This window comes from Trachypithecus francoisi, unplaced genomic scaffold (genome assembly GCF_009764315.1).
Source record: "Trachypithecus francoisi isolate TF-2019V2 unplaced genomic scaffold, Tfra_2.0 Lachesis_group0, whole genome shotgun sequence".
In the NCBI taxonomy this organism is placed as follows: domain Eukaryota; kingdom Metazoa; phylum Chordata; class Mammalia; order Primates; family Cercopithecidae; genus Trachypithecus; species Trachypithecus francoisi.
Genome location: NW_022681453.1, coordinates 34,676,187 through 34,685,628, shown reverse-complemented (window position 1 = coordinate 34,685,628; position 9,442 = coordinate 34,676,187). Strand labels below are relative to the sequence as shown.

Sequence of the window (9,442 nt, the reverse complement as noted above, 5' to 3'; positions counted from 1 at the left end):
CACATAAATTAGCTTTACCTGATTTTTAACCCTTTCCTATCTTTTTATGTTGAAAAATCTCAAACCTACAAAATGGTAACAAAATAGTTCAATGAATTTTTGCATATTCTTCACCCAAATTCTCAATTAACCTTTAACCATGTTTTCTTGATATCTCAATAGATGGATATATATTTGCTGCACCATTTGAAAATGTGGCAAGCCCTGCTTCCGAGTTCTGTATGAACACTTACACTATATATTACTTTGCATCTCTTTTTTGTTATGAAGTTTGTTGAGACTAATCCATGTTGTTGCAAGAGCTGCAGTTTGTTCTTTTTACACTACTGTGTATTATTCTATGCACTTATATATCATAGTTTATTTTTCTTATATTAATATTTATCTCAAATTTTTCCTGTTATAAACAATACTGATATGAACATTGTTGCATGTGTCTCTTGGTGCACATGCGCATTTCTGTTAGGTATATATATACCTGCCAGTGGCAGAGAAAATCAGCTTTTATGGATCTTCAGTTTTACTTTATCATATGAAACTATTTTTTCAGGACTTTTATTCCCTTTCTGATAGCAGATTAGAGTCCCAGCACTCAGCAGTTATTTCTAACATTGCTCTGTTGCCCATACTGGAGTACAGTAGCATAATCTAAGCTCACTGCAGCCTCTACTTCTGGGATCAAGAGATTCTCCCACCTCAGCCTCTCAAGTAGCTGGGACTATGGGTGGGCACCATCACAGGCAGCTTTTTTTTTTTTTTTTTTAAATTTTTTGTAGAAATGTGATTTCACTATGTTGCCCAGGCTAGTCTCAAACTCCTGGGCTCAAGTGATCCTCTCACCTCAGCCTCCCAAAGTGCTGGGATAACAGGCATGAGCCATCATGCCCAGCCTATACTGAAATATTTAAGTGTGTAATATCAATTTACTTTAAAATATTTTAGCATAAAAAAGTGAAGACACAGATAACATTTCAGTGGCATCAGAAAATATCACCTAGGAATAAATCAAAAAATACTCAGTAACAGTCAACAAATTTATAAAGTATTTTCAAAACATTAAAGAAAATAGAGATTAAAGTAAATGGAGATACCATGTTCAAGACATAGAGGTATCAATATTCTAAACTTTCAGTCTTATAGAAAGTTTCTCTCCCATAAATATGTGTGGTTCTTTTTTGCAAATGAATTTATTTTCTGGACTATTTAACTTCTGTGATTAAAGAGTCAACTAAGGTTAGAACAGTAATAAATAAAAAAAACCATTATGGGGTATCGTTACACACCTACTAAAAGGACTAAAATAAAAATCCTGACAGTATGAAGTGCTAACCCCATACTGCTGGTGGGAATGTAAAATTGTACAGCCACTATAGAAAACAGTTTGGACCAGGCGCAGTGGCTCATACCTATAACACCAGCACTTTGGGATGCCAAGGTACACAGACTGTTTAAGCCCAGGAGTTTGAGAACAGCCTGGACAACATGGTGAAAACCCATCTCTACAAAAAAATACAAAAATTAGCCAGGTGTGGTGGTACATGCCTGTAGTCCCAGCTTCTCAGGATGCTGAGGTAGGAGGATCGCTTGAGCCCGGGAGACAGAGGTTGCAGTGAGCCAAGACTGCGCCACTGCACTCAGCCTGGGTAACACAATGAGACCCTGTCTCAAGAAAAAAAGAAGAGTTCACGGTTTCTAATAAAGCTAAATATACACTCAACATACGGCCCAGCAAATCCATTCCTGAGTTTCTACCCTAGAAAAATGAAAATGATGTTCACACAAAAACTTGTACTTGACTATTAATAGCAATTCTCTTCATAATGACCCCAGAAGAACTCAAATGTCCTTCAATAGATCAAAGGATAAACCAAAATTTTTGTATTCCACTATACGTCCTAACAATGGAATACCACCCTGCAATAAAAAGAAACTATTGATACATGCAATGATCAGGATGAATCTCAAAGGCATTACGCTGAGTGACAGAAGACAATCTGAAAAGGCTGTATATTCTGTAATGCCATTTAAATGACATTCTCAAAAAGAAAAAACTACAGTGATGGAGAACAGATCAGTGAAGTTGCCAGCAGTAAGAAGCAGGGAAATGAGTATGACTACAAAGGGTAGCACAAGGGAGTTTAGGATGATGGAAATGTTCTGTATCTTGATTGTGGTGACGGCTATACAAATCTGTACATGCACTGAATTCACAGCACTGTACACGGGAAAGACGTTTACAGTATAATTTTTTAAATAAATCATAATTCTGTGTTCTTCTTGCCTGATGTAAATATATGAAATGGGAAAGATGACATAATTTCATTTTTTTTCTGCCCAATAAAAGAGGCTAGATGCAATGATACAACTATAGCTTCTAAACACCATTCCCCACCAAAAGGAATCAAGGACCCTTGGGGAGGGGCTGACTACAGGACTGGGGCAGGGAGAGTACAAGGTAAGACTAAGATACCTTGCTACACCAGCAAGGAGGTTCTCAAAGACTAATGGGGGCTGGGCACGGTGGCTCATGCCTGTAATTCCAGCACTTTGGGAGGCCAAGGTGGGCAGATCACTTGAGGTCAGGAGTTCGAGACCAGCCTGGCCAACTTGGTGAAACTCCATCTCTATTAAAAATGCAAAATTTGTTGGGTGTGGTGGTGCGCACCTGTAATCCCAGATACTCAGGAAGCTGAAGCAGGAAAATCACTTGAACCTGGGAGGCAGAGGTTGCAGTGAGCCGAGATCGTGCCACTGTACAGCAGACTGGGCAACAGAATGAGACTCCATCTCAAAAAAAGACTAATGGGGAAATGTCACGTGAACACAGAAGTAGGCTGAAGAGGCTCCCACTGGCCAAATTTGGGACAGTTTAAGCATCAAAAGAGTAATAATAATAATGGTAATAGACTATAATTCCCAAACAAAAAAGAATCCATGACTATGGTGGTGATGGCACATACTTATGAATACACTAAAATCCCTTGAACTGTCACTTTAAATGAGTAAACTGTCTGGTACATGAATTGTATCTCAATTAGGCTATGTTTTAAAATCCATGAGTCCATGCGGGTTTTTTTAAAAGGATCTGGAGCGCAAGGGAGGAAACTCTTCCCTACAGAAGAATGCCAGCTAACAAATTCACAGAAAAATGACAGTATTAGGAAAATCATTATTTTGCAACCACCAATGTAATAAATGCTTAAGACAAGAAGTATCCACAGATGTTAAAAACATTAGGTGAAAGATTATTGGGGAACAGGATGATCATGTGTCCTCAAAATATTACCCCATAGATTGCTTCTTAACATCAAAGGATAATTGAACCTTTAGTGTATAAAAAACTGGAAAACAATGTAATCAAATGATTAAACTCACCAAATATAAGACTTTTTGTGCCTCCTGGTATAATTCAATGAGAAACACCCCAAAATACTTATCCACGTAAAAACAAAAACAAAAACAAAACAAAACAAAAAACAATTACCCTGAGTCTAATAATAGGGAGCTCAGATAATCCAGATCATGGAACCGTTTACAGGACAAATATCTTGGACTCCACAAAAGTCAATGACATGGAGGAAATAAAAAAGGTTGGGGACCCTGACAACCAAATGCAATGTATGATCCTTTACGGTATCCTGAGGAGAGAAAGAAGTTATAAGGCTTTTATCACTGGGACAACAGGGAAATTGACCACATATTAGATAATATTAGTTAGTTAATATTAAATTTCTTGGGTGTGATAATGGCATTGTAGTTATGAGAAGTTATAACTCCATTCTTAGGAGACATGCTGAAATACTGAATAAGTATCAGATTGTCAGCTACTTACTTAAAATATTTCAGAAAAAAAGAGGAAGAAAAAGGGGCAGAGCAAAGCAAAATGTTAATTGGTGAATCTTGGGGAAAAAATACACGTTTTACCTTTTCTGTAAATCGTAATTTTTCAAAATAAAAAGCTGGAGAGGCAGGAAAAAAGAAAAAGGTGGTGTTACTATTCATTTCAAACTTCCTCACTCATACCTCAAACAGTAGAAAGGAAATACATACATTGTTACGAGAAGAGCTTTAAGAGTTCAAAGAATTCAGAGCCCAACTCTGCCTTCCACTAACAGTGTTTCTTGCTTTACGTAGATCAAGTTACACCACCAAGGTTCAGTTTTCTCACTGGTATTAAACAGAGAAACGTCTGTTAGCATATAAAATGGTTTACAAGGTAGATGAACATTAGAGATTGAGTGGGAATCATGACAAGGTATTAAAGAAGTACGTACTTTCCAATTACTCAGTTGGCAATAATGATTGAGAATTATTGTGAAGATTAAATGAAAAAAAAATATGAAAAGTACCTAGCCTGGCATATGGCAGATGCTGCATAAATTCAATGTACTTTCTCCTTCAAATACAGCAAAATAATGTGGTAAGAACTTACCAGTTACCAAGAGGCAACTGTATACCAGACCTTTGGTGTTTTCACTCCATCAAAACGTAATGATTGAGATTAAGATTAAGATTGAGATTAAGACTGTTCTCACTACTTTTTCAAACTCATATTAAATGTCTATAAGGATGAGAAAACCTTGGCAAACAATTGTGTGAACCAAAAGATAAATCAGCCGAGAGTCTAATTATCACAAGATCTTTGTTAGTCAACATGAAACACAGCATAGATGACTGAACACATATACTACTGGTATCTTCTACCAGGCAAATGACGTTTGTCGTTTACCCTAAAAAGGATAATAAATTTTGTCCCGAAGTGATTTTTTTTTTTTTTTTTTTTTTTGAGACGGAGTCTCACTCTGTCGCCCAAGCTGGAGTGCAGTGGCCAGATCTCAGCTCACTGCAAGCTCCGCCTCCCCTCCCGGGTTCACGCCATTCTCCTGCCTCAGCCTTCCGAGTAGCTGGGACTACAGGCGCCTGCCACCTCGCCCTGCTAGTTTTTTTGTATATTTTAGTAGAGACGGGGTTTCACCGTGTTAGCCAGGATGGTCTCGATCTCCTGACCTTGTGATCCGCCCGCCTCGGCCTCCCAAAGTGCTGGGATTACAGGCTTGAGCCACCGCGCCCGGCCCGAAGTGATTTTTAACTTAGTCATCATTCCATTCTCTAAAACAGAAGTATGGAAAAATTCACTGATAATAGGAAAGACTTAAAATATGTGGATCAAGACATAGGTAAGCTTTATCAGAAACTTGGTAATCCATTTGTAAGACTCCCACAGATCAATTTAACCACTTATTTCTAAAACATAATTAGGATACACACTAAATTAATAAGATCAAAATGCTTTTCTAAGAATCATAACATTAACATAATTCCTTCCTACTATTAAAAATCAATGAAACCCATTTGAGGCTAAAGAATCATTAGAATGGTTATCATTGGCTGTCTTTAATGAGAGATTTGTAAAATAATAGACACTAGAGAAAGATAATTACTTGACCTCCCCCCAAAAAATCAGGATCAAATAAAAGCCTTCAAACAAATGAACTATATTCTTATATTTATCATATCTTAAAGCATTTTCATTCGATGAGGACATTATAGCACCAGGTGTAACCTTAACAGAGGCAGAGCTGTCGGCAAAACCTAGACTGCCTGACCACAAAGCCCTAGACTGAACCACTATGCTCTGCGGCCTTCAGGAAACAGCAAATCTGACCCATGAAGGCCACGAATAGAAGCCCAGACACAGTGAATTATCACACAGGATTAGAACAGGAGAATGAAGGATTCCAAGATTCCCAGGGGGAAAGGGGACTCAGGACAAAAGACAGTATGTTTTCAAAGTTATTATATTCAAAAATAATGCAAATAATGCCTTTTTCACATAGAAAAGGCAATTAGAAACTCCAAGGAAAAAAGATAAGCTCAAGCCCCAAATGTTGTAAATTAAATTTTAGCAACTGATAGAGTGCAAGAAAAGAAGGTCTATTTGATTCTGACGCTGATACCATCTCTCAAGGGGTAAGTCCCCCCCACACACACAAAAATACAGCCTTAGCACACTACGTGGTCTGATCATTCATGAAGTCTTCTCAATAATACAAACACTAGTTCACCAGTACTCTACTTTTGGAATCAATACAGAAAAACTATGAAAGAAGTGATTGAGGGTAAAAGACAGGATGAAATTGTCAACCCTCTTGACAATGTACAATGAAAGTATAGCTGAGAGAAGTCTTTCCAGAAAGTGAAATTTGCAGGTTAAGGAGGACAAGGCAGCAAAAAGAAAGCAACAGTCTCATCATGTCAAGAGAAAATTGTAAGATGCTGCCAGTTTGTAGGGTAAGAAATAAACAAATATATGACTTAAAGTTTCTAAAATGACCAGAGGAAAGAAATTTGTAACTGGAATGCTAGAATGAAACGGGGTTGGGGAGGAAAATAATGTGAGCTTAATCACATCTTCCATCCCAAAGACTCAACAGATTTTATTTATTGACAAATTTTAAAACAGACGTTTAAATATATTATCTGAAAGTACCGATGAAATAGGAACTAAAAATAAAAGTTAAAATTTAAAAAAAAAAAAAAAGGCTACCTCTAGAGAGTGGAACCAGAATGGAGAGGGATGGGCAGGAGACTGTTGTTTTTCATCCTAAGTCTTTCTACATTATTGGGGTTGTTACTAATTGCATATATTATTTTGATACAAGTTCACAATAAAAGAAATTAAAATTTAAATTTAACTTGTCATTATTTTAGAAGATGACTTTAAAATTATGTATTTCATACAATGTCCAAATCTAGCATTTTAGTTTGTTTTTTTAAAACAAACTTTCATAAAAGTTGCATAAATAGCAGAGTTCACATATACACTGACTTCTCTAATGTTAATAACTTAACCAGAGTACCCTTATCAAAACCAGCTACCAATTTTGCTGCAACGCTAACAGCTAAATTACAGATTTTGAATGTTACTAGTTTTTCCCAAAATCTTATCTGTTCCAGGATCAAATCCAGGATTCTACACTGCACTTACTTGTTTTGTCTGCTTAGTCTCCTCTTTATTTGTGACAGTTCTTTCATCTTTCTTTATCATGACTTTGACAATTCTGTACAATGTCTCTCAATTTGGGTTTGATGTTTTCTCATGAACACACTGAGATTATGCATCTTTGGCAAGAAGATCAAAGGAGTTACATTGTGTCCTTGGTGCATTATATTAGGGATGTATGATGTTAATATAATCTTATTATTGGTGATGTTAATCTTCATCACTTGGATAAAATAGCAACTGCCAGTCTTTTCAAATGTAAAATTACTATTTTCCCCTTTGTAAGTGATAAATAGCTTTGGGGAAATACTTCTAAACTATGATACTCGTTTTTTAAAATAATTGACAAATAAAGATTATATATATTAAAGTGAGCGATGTGATCATTTAATACACATTGTGTAATGATTACAATCCAATTAATTAACACATCCATCACTTTTCACACTGTACCTTAAATACCCAGAATCTGTTGATCCTATAACTGAGAATTTGTACCCTTTGACCAACATCTCCCCATTTACCCACTCGCTAACCCCAGGGAACCACGGTTCTACTCTCTGCTTCTATGAATTTGACTTTCTTAGTTTACACATATAATACAATATTTGTCTTTCTGTTATGACATTCATTTGTATACATTATATTTACAGCTATCTTTTAGAGATGCATAGTGACGTATTTCTGGATGAAATCACAATGTCTGGTATTTGCTTCAATATCATACAGACGTGTGGCAAGTAGGCTTTGGTACAGATGGAACAATATTGCTCAAGAGCTGGTAATTGATGAGACTACAGGGATTCATTTTACTAATCTTTTCTGTGTGTCTTTAAATTTTTCCATGGTAAAAGTTTTAAAAAATTAGAACCCAAATAAATACAACTCCATGCACACATGTATCAAAAGATAACACAAATTTATCCATTCAGGTATCTTGATCAGAAAACACTATTATGCTTAAATTTTCATTTTCTAATTTGAACCTTTTTTTTTTTCCCCCCAAACAGTGCCAGGAAGCAACTCCCAAGTTCATGCTGAGGTTTTTGCCACCAACATTTAAAACACAGGCATTGTGCGCCCTCTAGTGTGGTCTTCTGTAATGTGAGTTTTGCACTGAGAAGTTCAATAACGAAAAGCAGAGTATATTCAAAAAGGGGGAAAAAATCCTCTTCTTACAAAAATTTCTGCTTCTCTACTAGTCAATAAATTATCTGCTAGTTACTTGGCTATGTACCAAAACCACTTCAAGTCCAAAGATTATCAACGTTTTTCCACCTACTCTACTGTTTCTCAGAACATATCATGCAGCTCAGGGAACAAAAAAGGACAGAAGACTACAACCAAACATTTTTAAGCACCCTTCATAAAGGCCAGATGAAAAAGGATGCGGAAATCAATATTAATGGCTAATTTAGAAGCCTCTCATTGTGTGTTCTGCCCATACAAACGGTTCCATTTCTATCCTTTAGAATCCTCTAACACTCAGAAATTGTGCTCCACTTCTCACTCAGGTCAAGATTTGGTTCATGTCTTGCAGATCTCCCATCACGTTATTTTCTTAGGATTTATTGAAAAATTCTATCAGTGAATTTATCTGTAAGACACAAACAGGAGGCAAAGTGTAACGAGAATCACAGGCTTTGGAATTATGCAGACTTGACCTCCAATTCCAGTCCTGCCACCTCCTAGTTGTATTACTTAATTTTTCTAAGCCTCCCCTTATGATCTGTACAAATAGGCTAATGTCTTACAGTTTAAGGATTAGGAAAATATATGTAAAGTAAACGATCACAATTAGTATTCAAATTGTAACTATTTTCATTATGTGATCCCGAAGTAATCTGCAGACAAGCAGTCGAACCCACAGATAAACATTTTAATTTCCTTTGAATGATTCCAATCACTATTTTTGAATTACACAATCTAAAAAACTAGATTTGATCTTCACTTTTAGTCTTCTTACATATATAGTTTCTTAATACTCCATATAAGATGGTGTTTCTTCAGACAATAAGACAGTATACAGTAATGAGAACATCAAGGGTAATTGCTGACCCACACGGTATTCACCGGAGACAATTTGCACACACCTGATGAAGGATCTTCTTCATAAGTTGTTTTATTATTTTCATGTATCATTTCAAAACCTGTTTTGAATATATGAAACAGTTACAGGAGTAACTATAACTAGAAATGACAAAATTAAAATAAGAGCTATTTGTGGACAGCAGTAAATACGATAAGAAAAGAAAATTAATCTCAATGGAAGTACAGAGAGTTTATCTGGTAGAAAACCATTAGCTTGTATAGGAATTAAGTGAGAACTCCACAATTCTTGCTAAATGTATCTGGAGATCTTAAATACCTAAGTACGTAAAACTGGTCTGCTTTTGAGAAGCAAGTATGATTAAGTCATCGGTTTGTTAAATATTTTCT

At 36.0% G+C, this 9,442-nt stretch overlaps 1 protein-coding gene across 9 annotated transcripts in view; it reads right to left on the bottom strand.

Moving 5' to 3' along the window:
• SLC25A26 (solute carrier family 25 member 26) overlaps positions 1-9,442 on the bottom strand; it is a 165,837-nt gene that overhangs the window by 104,875 nt on the left and 51,520 nt on the right. The gene's annotated exons all lie outside the window — the stretch shown is intronic.